Below are 18196 nucleotides of genomic sequence, written 5' to 3'. Positions count from 1 at the left end.
ATTACCATTCGCAGCAAACCTACTTAGCGTAAGCCGTCCACTATCCGCCAGCTGTGACCCCGGTAGTAGCCTGAGCTCAGCCCTACCAAAAAAAAACGTAAGCAAATAAAAAATAATAAAATAAATATAATAAAAATGATAATAATTAAAAAAAAATAAAAAGTAAGGAAGGGCTAAGTTCGGGTGTCACCCTCTCTTTTATACTCTCGCATGATAAAGTGATAATCGAGATTTCATAATACGTCATTTACATATTTTTCAAATACCGTATTTTTGTAAAGTTTTATTCCGCTATCATCATTGGTTCCTAATGTATGTACTCGTATTATACAGAAAAGGCATCAGATGGAATTCAAAATATTGTTATATTGGAAGAAGGCGTGGTTGTGAACCGATTTCACCTATATTTTGTACATGTCATCAGGGTGTTAAGAAAATATTATATACCGAATTTCATTGAAATCGGTCGAGTAGTTCCTGAGATATGGTTTTTGGTCCATAAGTGGGCGAGGCCACGCCCATTTTCAATTTTTAAAAAACGCCTGGGTGCAGCTTCTTTCTGCAATTTCTTCCGTAAAATTTTGTGTTTCTGACGTTTTTTGTTAGTCCGTTAACGCACTTTTAGTGATTTTCAACATAACCTTTGTATGGGAGGTGGGCGTGGTTATTATCCGATTTCTTCCATTTTTGAACTGTATATGGAAATGCCTGAAGAAAACGACTCTGTAGAGTTTGGTTGACATAGCTATAGTAGTTTCCGAGATATGTACAAAAAACTTAGTAGGGGGCGGGGCCACGCCCACTTTTCCAAAAAAATTACGTCCAAATATGCCCCTCCCTAATGCGATCCCTTGTGCCAAATTTTACTTTAATATCTTTATTTATGGCTTAGTTATGACACTTTATAGGTTTTCGGTTTCCGCCATTTTGTGGGCGTGGCAGTGGGCAGATTTTGCCCATCTTCGAACTTAACCTTCTTATGGAGCCAAGAAATACGTGTACCAAGTTTCATCAAGATATCTCAATTTTTACTCAAGTTACAGCTTGCACGGACGGACGGACAGACGACGGACGGACAGACAGACATCCGGATTTCAACTCTACTCGTCACCCTGATCACTTTGGTATATATAACCCAATATCTGACTCTTTTAGTTTTAGGACTTACAAACAACCGTTATGTGAACAAAACTATAATACTCTCCTTAGCAACTTTGTTGCGAGAGTATAAAAATAAAATAAATATATCTAAAAAATAAAAGTAAAATAATTGAATTGCAATAAATAAATAATAAGTTGTGTAATAAATATAATAAAAAAGGTGCGTGGAGTCCCTACACGCGGAAGAAGTTATACTTCTTAGTGATATTCCGAAATGCATATCATTTTGTATGAAAGAAAACTAGAACATTTAAATTCATTATGCACATTTTATAAAGCAAAGTCTAAATGAAGGAATTTTGACTCGGAAAGTAGTTCTGTCTCTTCGTTGCGGAAGGGAATATGAAGCGTAACTATCTCTCTTTTGTACTCTTCGAATTGGGTTGTCATATTATAATTTGTATATCTTATATCATGGTGTTTAGTCAATTTCTTGTATTCATTATTGGCGTTGCATTTGTATTGCGCACAAAACTGGGCCAAAGTCAAATGAATTTTCTTTTTATTTTTCTTTGCAGTTTTTCAATAAATTTAAATAAGTTTCTTAATAAATTTAAATAAGTTTTTTAATAAATTTAAATAAATTTTAGTAAATTTACATGTATTTTCATTTATATTTAATTATCAATAAATTTTTTAAAAATTATTTGCCCTAGTTGTCCATTTTATTTTCTCATGCATTTCAGTCGATTTTTGTATAGAAATTTGACCGGCGTAGAAGCAAAATGCGAAACAATCATACATATATTATGTCGTTTGCACATTTATCTGAATGTTTGCGAAAGCAAATGTTCTACAAAAGCATATTTCTATACTTAAACAAAATTATTTGAACCATCGTATATTTCTTACATGCATAACCAAACCATACTTAAGACAACGCCACGAAAGTGTCAATAGTGGTGTTGGTGGTAAGCACATAAAAAGTCACAATGTGAACGCAGGTTCGAATCTCGACGGACTTAGTCTTTAATTTTTGCATTTTAACATCGTAATACTATACTAATAAATATTTTTCTTACTAATAGAAATTAAATTTATCACAGCAATATACCTAATATACATACATATACATAATATTGCTGTGATAAATTTAATTTCTATTAGTACGAAAAATATTTATTAGTATAGTATACGATGTTAAAAGGCATACATCTTTCTATCTTATCTTGTGTATCTGCACATGCTCATATGAATGTATGTATACGCATGTGCGCGTTCAGAAATTCAAAGAATTCGCACAAAAAAAGAGAGACGAAAGAAATAAAGTCACATAAAATAGTTGAGAATTCGCAAAAATGAAAGACAAACGAAAGAAAAATAATGCGCAAGCATACATAAGCGTACTGTACTTATTGACCGCATTATTTTTGCGTAAAACCTTGGAATTTATTCATTTTCGATTTTCGAAGAAACATCATTTCTAATATGCCACAACACAATATTAGAAATGAAGTTCATAAACCTCACGCTGTCAGATAAAACGATATACCTCGTCATCGCGGGTCGATTTCCAAAAAATTTAAATGAAGACTAACTACAGAAATGATCCTGTAAAGTAGAGCCTTAATTTTTCAACGGCCAACTCAGAGTATTTCAACCAAAATATACGCAAAATAGTTGAGAATTCGCAGAAATGAAAGACAAACGAAAGAAAAAGCAGCATAACTTCAATAATGCACAAGCATACAAACATACATATGCGCAGCAGCAGCAAGGAAAAAGGTAACAATCGGCGATCCATTGTATATTTCTTACATGCATAACCAAACCATAATTAGGACAACGCAATTCAAGTGTCAATGGTGGTCTAGGTGGTAAGCGCTTGGAAAGTGACGACGAGCACGTTGGAGGTGCGTCGAATCCCAACAGAATTTATTTTTAATTGAAATATGTCACCAACCATGTATTTTCATTTATTTTGACTGTATTGAGGACTATGTAAAAAAACAAAAACAATCGTTTTTCGAAGTTAATGCACATTTTATTTCTTACATCAATAAGATTATATAGGTTTGATTTAGAAGTAATAAGTATTATATATTTTAATAATTAAATGTTTTATTTTTAAAACCTAAAGATATGATTTTATAAATAGCAAAATTTATCCTACGCACATTTCATTTATTTATTATATATTACCAAAAATATATATTGTATTTAAAACAATATTTTTTTTTCAAAAAACTGCATTTCTTTTAATATATAATAATGTATATTTTATTATATAATATTACAATTTTGAAAGATTTGTTAAATTATTTTAATTCTACCTTATGTTTATACAAATTCTTATATACTAACAAATTATACAAATGATTTAAAATTTCTAAGTTTAAATATTTATTTATTAATTCATAATGTCATATTTTTAACCTATTCTAATGCCCTTATGTGTGAAAAAGATACTATTGTACATAGCCTTAGTCCGAAATAGAGACACAAATACCATCATGATAGCTATGCACTGTCTCATAAGTGATAGCATCAACATGAGAATGATCCATGTTTGAAAATGCCCAATCAATTTGCCTCCCCGCAGGTGTAGTTGAATATTCTACACTAAGCAGGGAACTAAAGTTTTTTTTTTTTATCTTGAAGAAGATTTTTTATTGTAGACCCTGCAGACTTTAAGCAAATGTTAAAATCTCCCACAATTAAGACATTTTGATTGCACAACTCTGTAGTAAGAATTTCTTGAAGTTCTGCAATAAAAAGCCTGAGGGGAAAAGCTGAGTTTCTGTAAAGAACCAGAATATTGTTGTTGAAACATTTAAACAAAACTGCTTCTAAAACTTTGCGGTCTGAATAAATCTTCTTCATAATCTTCGGTTCTATAGAGCTGGCAACACTATGCTTTGCATAAATTATAAGGCCCCGTTTATTTCGGTTGCTTGTCTCAGTGCTATCTATCCTCAGCTCGTTTATAAGAGTAAATCCTGGTATCTCAAAATGTTCAACAGGAGTGCTCCAGGTTTCTACGAAGCATAAAATATCTGAAGATAGCATCAGACAGTCGCCTTTTATATCGTTAATGTGAGCGTGGAGACTCTGAGCATTATGATATAAAATTTGAAGTGCTGATGATCGAGAAATCATAAAATCGAAACTTGTAATCAGGGCTTTAGATGTGCTCAATTCCATCATTTTCCTAAATACTGGATCCGATTCAGAAAATTTATTAGGAGGAATAAAATTTCCGATAATAAAGAGACCTACTGCCGTAGTAGCTCGACTGCAAGCGACATATATCGAAGCTCTAGGCATTCTGGGTCGAGTATGAACGACAACTTTATTATATGTAGCACCCTGACTTTTGTGAATGGTTATTCCCTCAGCTGGAACAACTGGAAACTGATTTCAGTTATTCCCTCAGCTGGAACAACTGGAAACTGATTTCTTTCAATTATAATTTGCTCATTTCTTTTATATTGAAAAGATCTAATAACTTTTTCAATTGGGGTCCAAGAACTTTCTAAAGGATGAGGCTTTTTTGATCGTGCTATCAAACCAACAGAAGGTTCCAAGAATTTAATCCAAAGAATTACTGGATAATCAATTTGCATTAGTTCTCCAGTTGCCCCATTAACTAAACCATCACATGTGTTTATATTCACTGTAATCATGTATTTTGCAGTGGTTTTTAGTGTCAACTGATAAGGAAGTCCCTGTGTTTCAGAAGTTTTGAAAAGTTGAACTCTTTCCAAAATATTCCCTTGTTGATCACCTATACCCATTCCTCTTACAGAGTCTTTGGCAGTTGAAGAAATAGCTTCAGTTGTAATTCGACTGAGCTTAAGGGCATTGAAATTATTTGTCTCTTCGTTTGACCAAAATAAATGGATCGCATCATCGGGGACTTCTTCAGAATTAACTACCCGAGTTTGAATTAATGATATATCATCATTTGTCATAGTGCCAGATGCCATACGATTTAACGCAATAGCAAAAGCTTGATCGTCCCTTTGTCTCATTATTTCTGTTAATTCAAAATATTTGAATAAGTCCCACAAAGGAGAACCAACTAAAGTGCTGTAAGCATCATTAGAGTTAGAAGAAAATATCCACCTATCTCCAACAGGTGAGAGTTGCTTCAAATCTCCAAACACTATAATCGGTATGCCACCAAATGGGTTGTTTGTTTTAAAAATTTGTTTAAGCCTAGCATCAACATAGCTAAACATTCGAGCGCCCACCATTGATATTTCATCAATTATGATTAGTTTTAAATCAGCAAGTTTGGAATACAAAGAGTTAACTATGTCACTGCTTAAGGGCCTCAACTCTCTATTCAGCTGATTTACAGGAAGAGAAAATATTGAGTGAAGTGTCAGTCCACCTATCCCGAATGCTGCTTTACCCGTAGGTGCACAAAGGAGAACTTTTAAAGAACTTGGGATGGATCCAGGTGTAGAATTGAAGCGATGGTTAAGAGCTTGATATATTGCAGATATCAAACGACTTTTTCCAACACCTGCTCCGCCCCCAATGAATTCATAAAATGGTCGACTTGTTTTAATCTGATGCATCAAATGAGTCAAGTATGTTCTTTGCTTAATATTTAAACTTTGAACTAGAGAAAATAATTCCTCAACCGAAATTAAAGGGGGTAGTTTAATAAGCCTAATATTGCAATCAGATTCAGTACCATTATCTGTTGTATGTTCGCCATGCAAATCCAGCAAATTAATATTAGGGCTTATTTCTGGAAGTGCTAACACCCGAAACTCATTTTCCACAACAGGTAGTTCATTTTGTACAGCTTCTTCTAAGTCTGTCTCATTATAAAGACTTTCTAAGACACTTTCCAGTTCTCTTTGATCAAAAACATCATATTTTTTTCGATTTCCCTCAATTAAAATACGGTGAGTTATACAAGTTAGCTCATTATCATTTTCAATAAGATCTTCCTGTTCGTTCCGCCATGGATAGAAAAGCATTACCATTTCGCGGAAATACTCAACTTTGGTCACATCAGGACTAAACCTTCTGTACCGAATAATAATTGGTTTGGTACGTTTTTTAACAAAACCGCTGCCGTCTCTAAGTGCAATGGGTACCCCAATATCTGGTACGTTATTATCTTCCCTCTCTTCTTCTTCATGATCACTGTCTTGCACTATTCTATTGGATTTCACAAATTTAAACATAGATGCAAAATCTGCTAAGCAAACAGTTTCTAACTGATCGGGCCGCTGCACATAACGGTCTAAAATACCAGCTACAAATATTTCAGTAGAATCTGAAGGAAGGTTCTGAAGTTCCGCCCTAGGTTTTACCATTCGCACACGTTCCTCTGGTCGTGAGGTATTTATAAATATTTCTCCATTACTAGCTTCCGAAAGATGAAGCCCAATGCAGCAATAAACAGCTTCTTGTGCAGATATTTCCGTGCCTGATATAAATTTATGACCTATATGTTGAAGTTTTTGCTTTATTGTATAATTTCCGGCATTTACTTCTGATATAGCTTCATTTAAGAGCCTAGAAATTCCTCTGTTCGATTTGTTAATATAATTAATTATATAGGAACAGCAAGCATATGCATCCAGTATATATTGGATATCCATATTAGCCCTATGGAGTTCCAAAATAAGAGGATTATAAGCATTTATAAAACGATCTTGCATTTTTCTTTTCAGAAAAATTTTAGGTTTTGATAAGCTTGATCTCAGAGCTAACAAATAGTCATCAAAAGACATGTTTATTCTATTATCGCTCAAGAAATTTTCAAAATTATCTAAATTCGATATATCTTCTGTAGTCAGAGTTGAATTTAAAACATTTTGAATTCTAGAAAAGTTTTCCTTATGCCTTTCCAAATCTTGGGTTGTGTCTGGAAAAGGAAGCAATATTTGTGTGCAAGGCATTGGTGGATATGGTATACCAAAACGACAAAATTGTTGTCCTCTTATTTCTCTAGTACACGACCGACTGTGATTATGCTTTTGATAATCTAAATAATGTTCCAAGTGGCTTACTGAACTATCTGTTGAAACATAAGTGTCAATGAAATCAATGACTTCGGAGAATGTCTCAGGACTTTGAAGGTTGATCTTGGGAGCATTATTAAGCCAATACATGCCATGTATATGCGGGGAACCTCTCTGTTGAAACTCTACTCTCCAGTAATAGTTTTTTACAAAATGTGTTCCAAAAATGCCGGTATTATCTTTAAAAAGTTTAAGGATTTGCCGGTAGCGGTAATCAAAATATCTAGCACAAGTAACCGCATCTGAGCGGATTAAGCGATATCTATCTTGGGTTGATAAAATGTTGGCTTCTTCTTGTGAAATATCTTTTGAATCAACAGTTTTCGACAGAATAACCAACAGCTCAACCCACTGAGATTCAGCAGCCGATAGAGTTATGAAAAAGGTTGGAAGCCCAAATTGGCGAATCATTGCAATTGCTTTTTTTTTCTCAGCTTCCCAGTGAGCAGGAGAGGATCTAACACCTTTCAAAACTTTGTAACCGTCATCATGTTGAATCAAGTTTTGAACAAAGTTTTCATTTAATACATTTTGAGCCGTAACACGGTTACGACCTGAAAACTTTCGGAGGCAAATGGATGTACTATTCTTAATTTGCAGTAGTTCTAATTTTTTATAGTCGTAGAACAACTTCGGAATGGTACACGCTCTGCGGTCAAAGCGGCGAATTTCGGAACGTACTATCTTACTATATGTTTCAGAGCATGTACGTTTTTGCCCAACGTATATTGTTCCAAATGACAATTCTTCCGAATTATTATCTTGAACTATGTCAATTGGCCTTTGCCCTTCCCCTGGCGCTATAACTAAACGGTTATATTCCATGTTTTCTATAGGAAAATATTGTCTAAAAGAGTCTCTTGACTACCTGGGTTCAGTTCTGCAGGTACGGGTGCTATGGGAATGTCTGTGTGATTATTATGGGAAGTCTGTTCCTCATAAAGAGATTGAACCAATCTATCATCTTCAGCAGATGCAACAAAGGGAACTTCTTCTTGGTTATTAAAGCCTGAAATCCAATTCTCATTTATGTGTATATTATGCTCACGATACAGAGGAGTATTCACTAAGAATCGCAAAGCTTCCATAACCTTCGCAGGCCGTATGGTATCAGTCATATAATCATGATTGTATTCCATACGTCTTCTTAAGTGAATTTGTATCACATGAGTTTGATCAAAAGTCCTCGGTAGAGATGTCACAACATTATTAACAGAAATAGGTATATTGACAACGGCACCTTTAATCGAACTTTGGCCTTGATATCCCAATGGACGAATGGTCATAAAAGGCAATCGAGGCATTATTAGCCTTTCTTCAATAGGGGTTAAATTTTTTAAACAATCTGGTATATCCGGAAAGTCTAGACCATTTAACAAACATATTTTTGGTATGTTATTTTTGGCAATCCCATTTTTGCAAGTTAAGCAAAAATTGTAGTTTCCATCTTCAGAAGGAAACTTTTGCTTTAAAAGAAAACAGATGTAGCATCTGGGTGAACTTGAGCTATAGTTCCGAAATTTAACTTGCGTACTTGATGTGGAAACCATAATCCCCCACAGCAAATACATATTTCGGTGGGACCTTTCTTTATATTTGCAAAAATATCAGAGACATTATTTTCTCTGTTTAATATATTTCGTTGGGACTGCCTTTCATTTTGAATTTGCCTATTTGTTAAGTTTTCTCTATGAATACGGACCAGATTTTGTTGTTGACGTCTCTGATTTAAAATTTGTTCCCTTGCACCCCTCCTGATAAGCTGTCGTCGTTGCGTTTCTCTATAACGTTCCTCTCTCCTTGTTTCAGGATTTCTTCTTGAACGTTCTCTTTGTATCTGATCACGTATGCGCTCTAAATGTCTATAGTTAGGATTTCTTCTAAGTTCTCGGTGTACTACGGTATTATGAGACTGCTCATTTGACCGAATAATAGGGTTTTGGCGTCGCCGAATTCTATGTTCTTGGAACAGTATTTATACCTACTTTGCTCTTCAGCTCTTCAGCGAAATTGAGGATTTTGTCGTCGGGTTCTATGCTGATTGGTATTTATGATTTGTTCAGCTAGCCTTATTTCGGGATTTTCCCGCCGAGACCTATGCCCGCCGAGACCTATGCTGAACAGTATTTATACTTTGCTCAGCAGACCGAACCTCTTGATTTTGTCGCCTTGTCCTATGTTGAACTGTATTGGTACTTTGTTCTGACAGGCGGACTTCTGGATCTAATCTGCGATTAGCCTGGCTTTGAGTATTATGTGATTGCTCACTAGCTCTATATAATGAGTTAGCCCGAAGAATCTGCATACGTCTTCTATTTTCAAGTCGACTTTGTACAACAGATCTTTTATTTAATCTAGGCATAATTTCTTAAAATTCAATCTTACTAAAGAAAATAAATAATTTAATCTTAATCTATTAAAAAAATAAATAATTTAATCATAATCTATTAAAACAAGTGTGTAAATACTTTCTGATTTTTCTTCCGAATGACTCCTGTGTTCTCTTTTTAGGGTAACTTGCTGGTCTTCTTTCAGTCTTCTTTTCAAGTGGATGATGATATAGATTCGTTCTATATTTTATTATATTGATATGATTTATGATGCTAACACCACTATGGTAAATTTTCACTTAATTAATTAAAACTTCAGCTAAAAATGTAGACTTCACTACTCAAGTTATTTAGTGTAACTGAAAGTATAAACATCTAGCATAATAATATATAAATTATACATATACTCGTATAGTACATACATATATATATCTCTTAGAAATTAGTAATTTGCTTAATAGCCTTGAAAGTATTTACACGGAAAACTCCTACGTAAATTGCTTTTTTTAATGCTTTCTGAAACAAAGGAGTTCATCTTCCGCAAAAGTTCGCTCGTGAAGGCTAAACTATGTAGGTAGAAAATTTGTGAAAACAATTTTTAAGTATACCATATATCAAGGTTGAAAGTTTGAGTTGTTATGAATAGACACAGGTAGGTAAGCCATTTTTGTTTTAAAAATTATTCAATAACATTTGAGTAAGGGGATTTGCAGCCAAATACATTGAAAACAATTTTAAAGAATAAATACTAATTCCCATTAAATATATATGCTAAATATTGTAAATTATTAGGTCTATGTACACATCTGTGTCTTAATACCTAAACCGTCCATAAGCTATCTATGGAGCTTTGTAAATCGCGATTTTTTCGCATAAGCCAAATTAAAACAATTAATACTAATTTGGTCCATCTGAAAAGCAGGTTTTCTAATTGCGTGCCTTTGATACTAGACTACTATTAATTTACGTTAGTATTTCTTACTGACTTTCAAATATAGTTGGATTTTACATGTGCCTAAAAAATTTAATGTATAATATGTGACCTGGTCCACGAAAAAGGAGCTAACTTTCAAACAAGTTATGACTTTTTGGATTCTATCACGTGAAAAAGCATCTCATCTTCCATCCGAACCAACTAAAAAGTGAAAATTAATTTTTTGACACCTAAGCCCCCTTTCCGTTTTCCAGGTCACATATATGTATTCTTATAATATTTTAAAGATATCTTAGGAAGTACGCAATATACATATTCGGCGTAAAGTAAAAAGTAAAGGCAGAAATCGTGTTATTACATATGTATATGGGGGCCAACACGTTGACTTAAGTATGAACATATTTCCATGCAAATTTATTAAGGTAATTCAAAATTTGACCAATATATTCGGCACAAAGTCCACTAGAATTGTGAAAATCAAATAAGAGGTATGTGGGGGCAAGAAGAAATATTGGCTTGATTTTGCCCATTTTTGGCACAGACGAACACTGTTGGAAGGAACACATCTCCTATGAATATGTTTAGAATATCTGAGATATTTACCGATATTTTCAATAAAATGGTCTGATCTCGGTGATTTTTATTCGGGCTATGCTACACCAGAAATACAGTATTTGTGAAAAGTTTTGGTCCGTTATCTTCACTCGTGTTGAACTTATATACTTTAACGTGAACGAATCAGATGGACTTCAAAATTGTGGTATATGGGAAGTAGGCGTGGTTGTGAATATATTTCGCCCAATTTCGAACCATAGATGCTACGGAAATATTATACAGAGAAGGCATCAGATGGAACTCAAAATAGCGTTATATTGGAAGAAGGCGTGGTTGTGAACCGATTTCACCCCTATTTCGTACACGTCATCAAGGTGTTAAGAAAACATAATATACCGAATTTCATTGAAATCGGTCGAGGAGTTCCTGAGATATGGTTTTAGGTCCATAAGTGGGCGACGCCACGCCCATTTTCAATTTTTAAAAAAAAGCTTGGGTGCAGCTTCTTTCTGCCATTTTTTCCGTAAAATTTAGTGTTTCTGACGTTTTTTGTTAGTCGGTTAACGCACTTTTAGTGATTTTCAACATAACCTTTGTATGGGAAGTGGGCGTGGTTATTATCCGATTTCTTCCATTTTTGAACTGTTTATGGAAATGCCTGAAGGAAACGGCTCTGTAGAGTTTGGTTGACATAGCTATAGTAGTTTCTGAGATATATACAAAAAACTTAGTAGGGGGCGGGGCCACGCCCACTTTTCCAAAAAATTACGTCCACATATTTCGATAAGGCCCAAACTTGATGAACAATTACTATGCTTCAGTTCCGTAAGACCCTTAGTTAATATGTCCGCTGGCATTTTCTGTGTTGACATATATTCTAGTGTAATTGCCTTATCTCGTAAGCAGTCTCGGATAAAATGATGCCGTACATCGATATGTTTCGTCCGAGGGTGGAAATTCGAGGATACTGCTAACTTTTGTGCACTCTGGTTATCGTTAAATAACTTTACGCTGGCACACTCAATTCCCACCTCTTCCAAAGCGCCTTTCAAATAAATTCGGCTTCCTTAGCCGCTTCAGTTATGGCGATGTACTCTGACTCAGTACTGGAAAGCGAAACAGTACGTTGCTTCCGTGCTTCCCAACTTATAGACGACCCAGCATATATAAATGCAAAACCTGAATACGATCGTCTGTCTAATGAATTTGCTCCCCAATCAGCATCAACTACACCATACAAATCTGCACCTGTCTTCTTATACAGTAAACCCTGTTGTACTGTGCCCTTGACGTAACGTAAAATTCGTTTTGCTGACTTCCAATGCTCTTCAGTGTAGTTGCTGTTAAATTGACTCATAAAATTTACGGCATACGCTATATCTGGTCTTGTAGATACCGCCAAATACATCAAAGCGCCGATTAAGCTTTGGTATGGATATTTTGCCATAATCGCCTCATTTTTTGTCGTAGGAATGGTAAGTTTGCAATTCACTTCTATAGGTGTTTTTGAAGGATTGCACTCTAACATTCCGAACTGCTTCACTATTGATTCCGCGTATGTCTTCTGTGATATAAATATTTCGCCTTTCTCTAGATTCTGATGAAAATCTATACCCAAACAACGACTGACGTAACCGATATCCTTCATATCGAAATGTTGCGAGAGCGTTTTCTTCGTTGTTTTTAACCAACTTTCGTTATTAGATGCTAACAATAAATCATCTACGTATATAATAGCCAACATAATGTTACCACTTTCTCGACGTACGTAGAAACATGGATCAAATTTCGTTGATTTTAATCCAATCTTGTTTAGAGTTGCTGATAATTTGTGATACCACATTAACCCTGACTGTCGCAAACCATACAATGCTTTCTTCACTAGGCATACGGGGTTTTCTCGTTGTAGAGCTGCTTGCCATTCTCTTGCTGTTTGTTGTATTTCGCTACTATACTTTGTCAAGCCTTTTAAGCCCACAGGTTGACCTCGTTGAATTTTCTTCAACACACTCTTAAGTAAGTCTGGAACATCCATGTAGATGTTTTCGTCTAGATCTCCATTCAAATATGCGGTGACTACATCCATCTGATGTATCTGGAGATCCAGCTCTGTACTCAGTGCTGTAAAGAGCCGTACTGAAGTTGACCGTGCAACCGGAGAAGAAACTTCGTGAAAATCTTCCCCCGGTCGTTGAGCATAACCCTTTGCAACCAGTCGAACTTTCTTTAAATGTTCATCTTTGGTACGGAACACAAACTTGTTACCAATTACTTTTCGATTCAAAGGCTTTTCAACTATTTGCCAAGTTTGGTTTCTCATATGCGCCAAAAATTCGTCTTCAAGCGCCTTTACCCATAAAGACGCGTCCTCACACTTCAATGCCTCTGCCAAAGTTTGTGGATCATGAATTATAAAACGTGCTTCGTTGCACTCGTAGAAATCGTCTGGATCAGTAACCTCCTCCTCTGAATCATTATTAGCGATTAACTGGCGATACACTTTTCGTGGTCGCCCCCTTTGCCCCGTACGTACATACGATGGTCGGCCTCTGCCACGTAGTTTATTACCTACACCTACCTCACAATTAGACGCGTCTACCAAGTCTTCATTCCCACATTCGACCTCGCTATCTGTATTACTATTTTCGAATATAACGTCCATTTTATTTTCATGTTCAACGTCTTTTTCATTTTCGTGCTCAAATTCTTCAAAAGTTCCATCAAAAGCAGATTTATCGATGAACTTTACGTCACGACTTATTATAATGCACTTTTTAGTCTTTGAATATAAACGGTACGCTTTTGATTCGCATGAGTAGCCAACAAATATACATGGCTCAGCGCGCGAATCGAATTTTCCTTTTGAAGGATTTTTGTTTAGAACGTATGCTATTGTACCAAATATTTTCATATACGCCACTGTCGGATTTTTCTTGGTCCATACCCGGTATGGAACTTCACCCGTTGTTCTTGTTACACAACGATTTCGAATATAACACGCCGTATTCACCGCTTCAGCCCAAAATGATGGTGGTGCACCCGCATGTTTCATCATGCACCTGGCCATATCAACGAGAGTTCTGTTTTTACGTTCAGCCATACCGTTTTGCTGCGGAGTATACGGTGCCGTAAGTCGACGATTGATTCCGCACTCTTTTAAAAATGTATTAAATTCATTATTGCAATATTCACGCCCGTTGTCCGATTGCAACGCTTTTATTTTCTTTCCCGTGAATGTCTCAACTTTAGCTTTATATTCTTTAAAAACTTTCAGTACGTGTGATTTTTGTTTTATGAAAAATATTTCACACCACCTTGACTTTTTGTCAATAAATGTCACAAAATATTTCGCACCGCCATGGGACTCACACCTCATTGGTCCACACACGTCACTGTGCACAATCTCTAGCAGATCGCCAACTCTGTTTCCATCTGATCTAGGAAAAGTTGCACGCACTTGCTTTTCACTTGCACAAATTTCACAATCGGAAAGTACTTCAGTTTGTTTAAATTTTAAACCATATACCGAACCGTTTGCCATTGATTTCAAATCGCGTTCGTTAACGTGTCCCATTCTGTAATGCCACAAATCAATATTGTTTTTGTAATTTGCCAAATTTGCGAAATCTTTCGAAGTTTTTAAATAATACAAATTGCCAATTCGTTCAGCTTCCAACACCACTTCATTATCTTTGTTCATAATCACGGCTTCGTTCTTTTTGAATTTAACTGTGTAACCCCTGTCAGTAATTTTAGCAACAGACAACAAATTTGTACGCAAATCGGCCACATGTAAAACGTTTTCTAAGTCTAAGTCAATTTGTTTTCCGCGAACGTTTGCTGTGGTGCACACTTTACCAACACCACTTATCTTCGTTGAGCAATTATTTGCCAAACTTAGTTCGTCATTTACTAGTTTAACACTTTCAAAAATGTTTTTATTCGCACTCATATGAGATGTGCAGCCACTGTCCAAACACCATCTCATATTTCCTATAGGGACGGCAAATGCTTTTTCTACTGAACATAAAGCCACTTTTGCCTTTTCGTTTGTTTCTTCACTCACACACGTATTTTGTTCTTGTTGTTTGTCATTGCAATTTCTCGCGAAATGTCCCGGTTTACCGCACCGATAGCACTTTTTTGTTTCCTTTGAATTTGACGAATTACGATCAACATACGATTGGCTTTGCTTTTTCTTTATGTAAAGCACGTTATTGTCTTCCACTTTGTCTTCTTTTGACTTTCGCGACTCGTGTTCTTCGAGAATTTTAACACGAAGAATGTCTGGCTTCGGTAGTTCATCTCGCGTTTCAACTGCACATCTAAATGTCTCGTATGACGCCGGCAAACTGTACAATAACAAAATTGCCAGTAACTCGTCGCCAATTTCGACGCCTATTTCTTTTAGCTTCGCTACTGCATCGAAGAACCCGTTAAGATGTTCTCGAACTTTCTCGTCTTCTGACATACGCGACAACGCTACACGTTTAAGTAACGTTGCTTTCCTAGCTGGCCCCTTTGATTGGAATGTCGATTCCAACCTTATCCAAATATCATGTGCACTTCTGCACTCTGAAATCAGCCCTAGCTCTGATGGCGCTATCGCCAACGTAATGTCCGCTGATGCCTTCTGGTCAGCATTTTTCCACTCGGAGAGTTTTGTCTCGTCTGTGGGACACAATTTAGTGCCATCAGTGTATTCCCACAAATCATTCTTTATTAAAATTGCCCGCATTTGTAGCTTCCAAGAATCATAATTTTCCGCGATTAGCGGCTCGATTCTTACTATACCAGCCATTATGCTGAAGTCTCAAATTACTATTTTTTAATTAATTAAATGCACTTTTATTCTATATCGACCAGTCGTTCGCGATCACATGGGATGCTGGGCCCATAACCTGATGGTCCGAGAAGGTTTAAGGTTAAATAACGACTGAATTTATTCAATATGGATAAACATGTCTTTACAGTTTATAAAAGGATGTAACAAAAGAGAATATAGAAAAGGAATACAGAGTTGCAAGAGGTACATAGTTGTAATTTAAAGTACATATTCATTTAATACTATTTACTACGAACTACTTCGCCTCCACAATAATAAAAATGATAATAATTAAAAAAAAATAAAAATAAATATATCTAAAAAATAAAAGTAAAATAATTGAGTTGCAATAAATAAATAATAAGTTGTGTAATAAATATAATAAAAAAGGTTCGTGGAGTCCCGGAAAGTAGTTCTGTCTCTTCATTGCGGAAGAAAATATGCAGCGTAACCATCTCTCTTTTGTACTCTTCGAATTGGGTTGTCATATTATAATTTGTATATCTTATATCATGGTGTTTAGTCAATTTCTTGTATTCATTATTGGCGTTGCATTTGTATTGCGCACAAAACTGGGCCAAAGTCAAATGAATTTTCTTTTTATTTTTCTTTGCAGTTTTTCAATAAATTTAAATAAGTTTCTTAATAAATTTAAATAAGTTTTTTAATAAATTTAAATAAATTTAAGTAAATTTAAATGTATTTTCATTTATATTTAATAATCAATAAATTTTTTTAAAATTATTTGCCCTAGTTGTCCATTTTATTTTCTCATGCATTTCAGTCGATTTTTGTATAGAAATTTGACCGGCGTAGAAGCAAAATGCGAAACAATCATACATATATTATGTCGTTTGCACATTTGTCTGTATGTTTGCGAAAGCAAATGTTCTACAAAAGCATATTTCTATACTTAAACAAAATTATTTGAACCATCGTATATTTCTTACATGCATAACCAAACCATACTTAAGACAACGCCACGAAAGTGTCAATAGTGGTGTTGGTGGTAAGCACATAAAAAGTCACAATGTGAACGCAGGTTCGAATCTCGACGGACTTAGTCTTTAATTTTTGCATTTTAACATCGTAATACTATACTAATAAATATTTTTCTTACTAATAGAAATTAAATTTATCACAGCAATATACCTAATGTACATATACATACATAATATTGCTGTGATAAATTTAATTTCTATTAGTACGAAAAATATTTATTAGTATAGTATACGATGTTAAAAGGCATACATCTTTCTATCCTATCTTGTGTATCTGCACATGCTCATATGAATGTATGTATACGCATGTGCGCGTTCAGAAATTCAAAGAATTCGCACAAAAAAAAAAAGAGAGACGAAAGAAATAAAGTCACATAAAATAGTTGAGAATTCGCAAAAATGAAAGACAAACGAAAGAAAAATAATGCGCAAGCATACATAAGCGTACTGTACTTATTGACCGCATTATTTTTGCGTAAAACCTTGGAATTTATTCATTAAAATCACCACAACAGATTCATTTTTCGAAGAAACATCATTTCTAATATGCCACAACACAATATTAGAAATGAAGTTCATAAACCTCACGCTGTCAGATAAAACGATATACCTCGTCATCGCGGGTCGATTTCCAAAAAATTTAAATGAAGACTAACTACAGAAATGATCCTGTAAAGTATAGCCTTAATTTTTCAACGGCCAACGCAGAGTATTTCAACCAAAATATACGCAAAATAGTTGAGAATTCGCAGAAATGAAAGACAAACGAAAGAAAAAGAAGCATAACTTCAATAATGCACAAGCATACAAACATACATATGCGCAGCAGCAGCAAGGAAAGAGGTAACAATCGGCGATCCATTGTATATTTCTTTCATGCATAACCAAACCATAATTAGGACAACGCAATACAAGTGTCAATGGTGGTGTTGGTGGTAAGCTCTTGAAAAGTTACGACGAGCACGTAGGTTCGAATCCCAACAGAATTTATTTTTAATTGAATATGTCACCAACCAAAAATTGAAACATTGTTCTACAAAAACAACAACAGCATAAGCATGGCAACATTGTGTTGTTGGTAGAAAAGCCGAGCTGTGCCGAAAGAAACGAACAAACGATCGCCGATTGTCACCGCTTCGCTTGCTGCTCGAACATCTTCGCAGACAAGGTTGCGTAGATTCATATTCAGCAAGGTTGCGCAACCTGAATCTATCGCTCCCTTTTCCGAACTCGTATAAGAAGTATAACTTCAATAATTGATTTAAAATAAGTAAATAATAAATTATTAAATAAATATATTAAATAATAATAATATTCTTTAAAAATTCGCGTATAAAAATATTATAAGTAAAAGTAATAATTTCGAAAAAAATAAAATAAAAATACCAATTATGAAA

The 18196-nt window shown here is 34.9% G+C and overlaps 1 non-coding gene and 1 pseudogene across 1 annotated transcript; both read right to left on the bottom strand.

Moving 5' to 3' along the window:
• Positions 1-2519: 2519 nt before the first annotated feature.
• Positions 2520-2729, bottom strand: LOC126766555 (small nucleolar RNA U3). Its single transcript, XR_007668907.1, has one exon. It is a non-coding gene; the product is annotated as a small nucleolar RNA U3 (small nucleolar RNA).
• A 14575-nt stretch (positions 2730-17304) lies between these two features.
• Positions 17305-17485, bottom strand: LOC126766554 (small nucleolar RNA U3; annotated as a pseudogene).
• Between the last annotated feature and the right edge of the window lie 711 nt (positions 17486-18196).

The sequence above is a fragment of the Bactrocera neohumeralis genome, unplaced genomic scaffold (assembly GCF_024586455.1).
Source record: "Bactrocera neohumeralis isolate Rockhampton unplaced genomic scaffold, APGP_CSIRO_Bneo_wtdbg2-racon-allhic-juicebox.fasta_v2 ctg1676, whole genome shotgun sequence".
Taxonomy (NCBI): domain Eukaryota; kingdom Metazoa; phylum Arthropoda; class Insecta; order Diptera; family Tephritidae; genus Bactrocera; species Bactrocera neohumeralis.
This window is presented reverse-complemented; position numbering and strand designations above follow the sequence as displayed.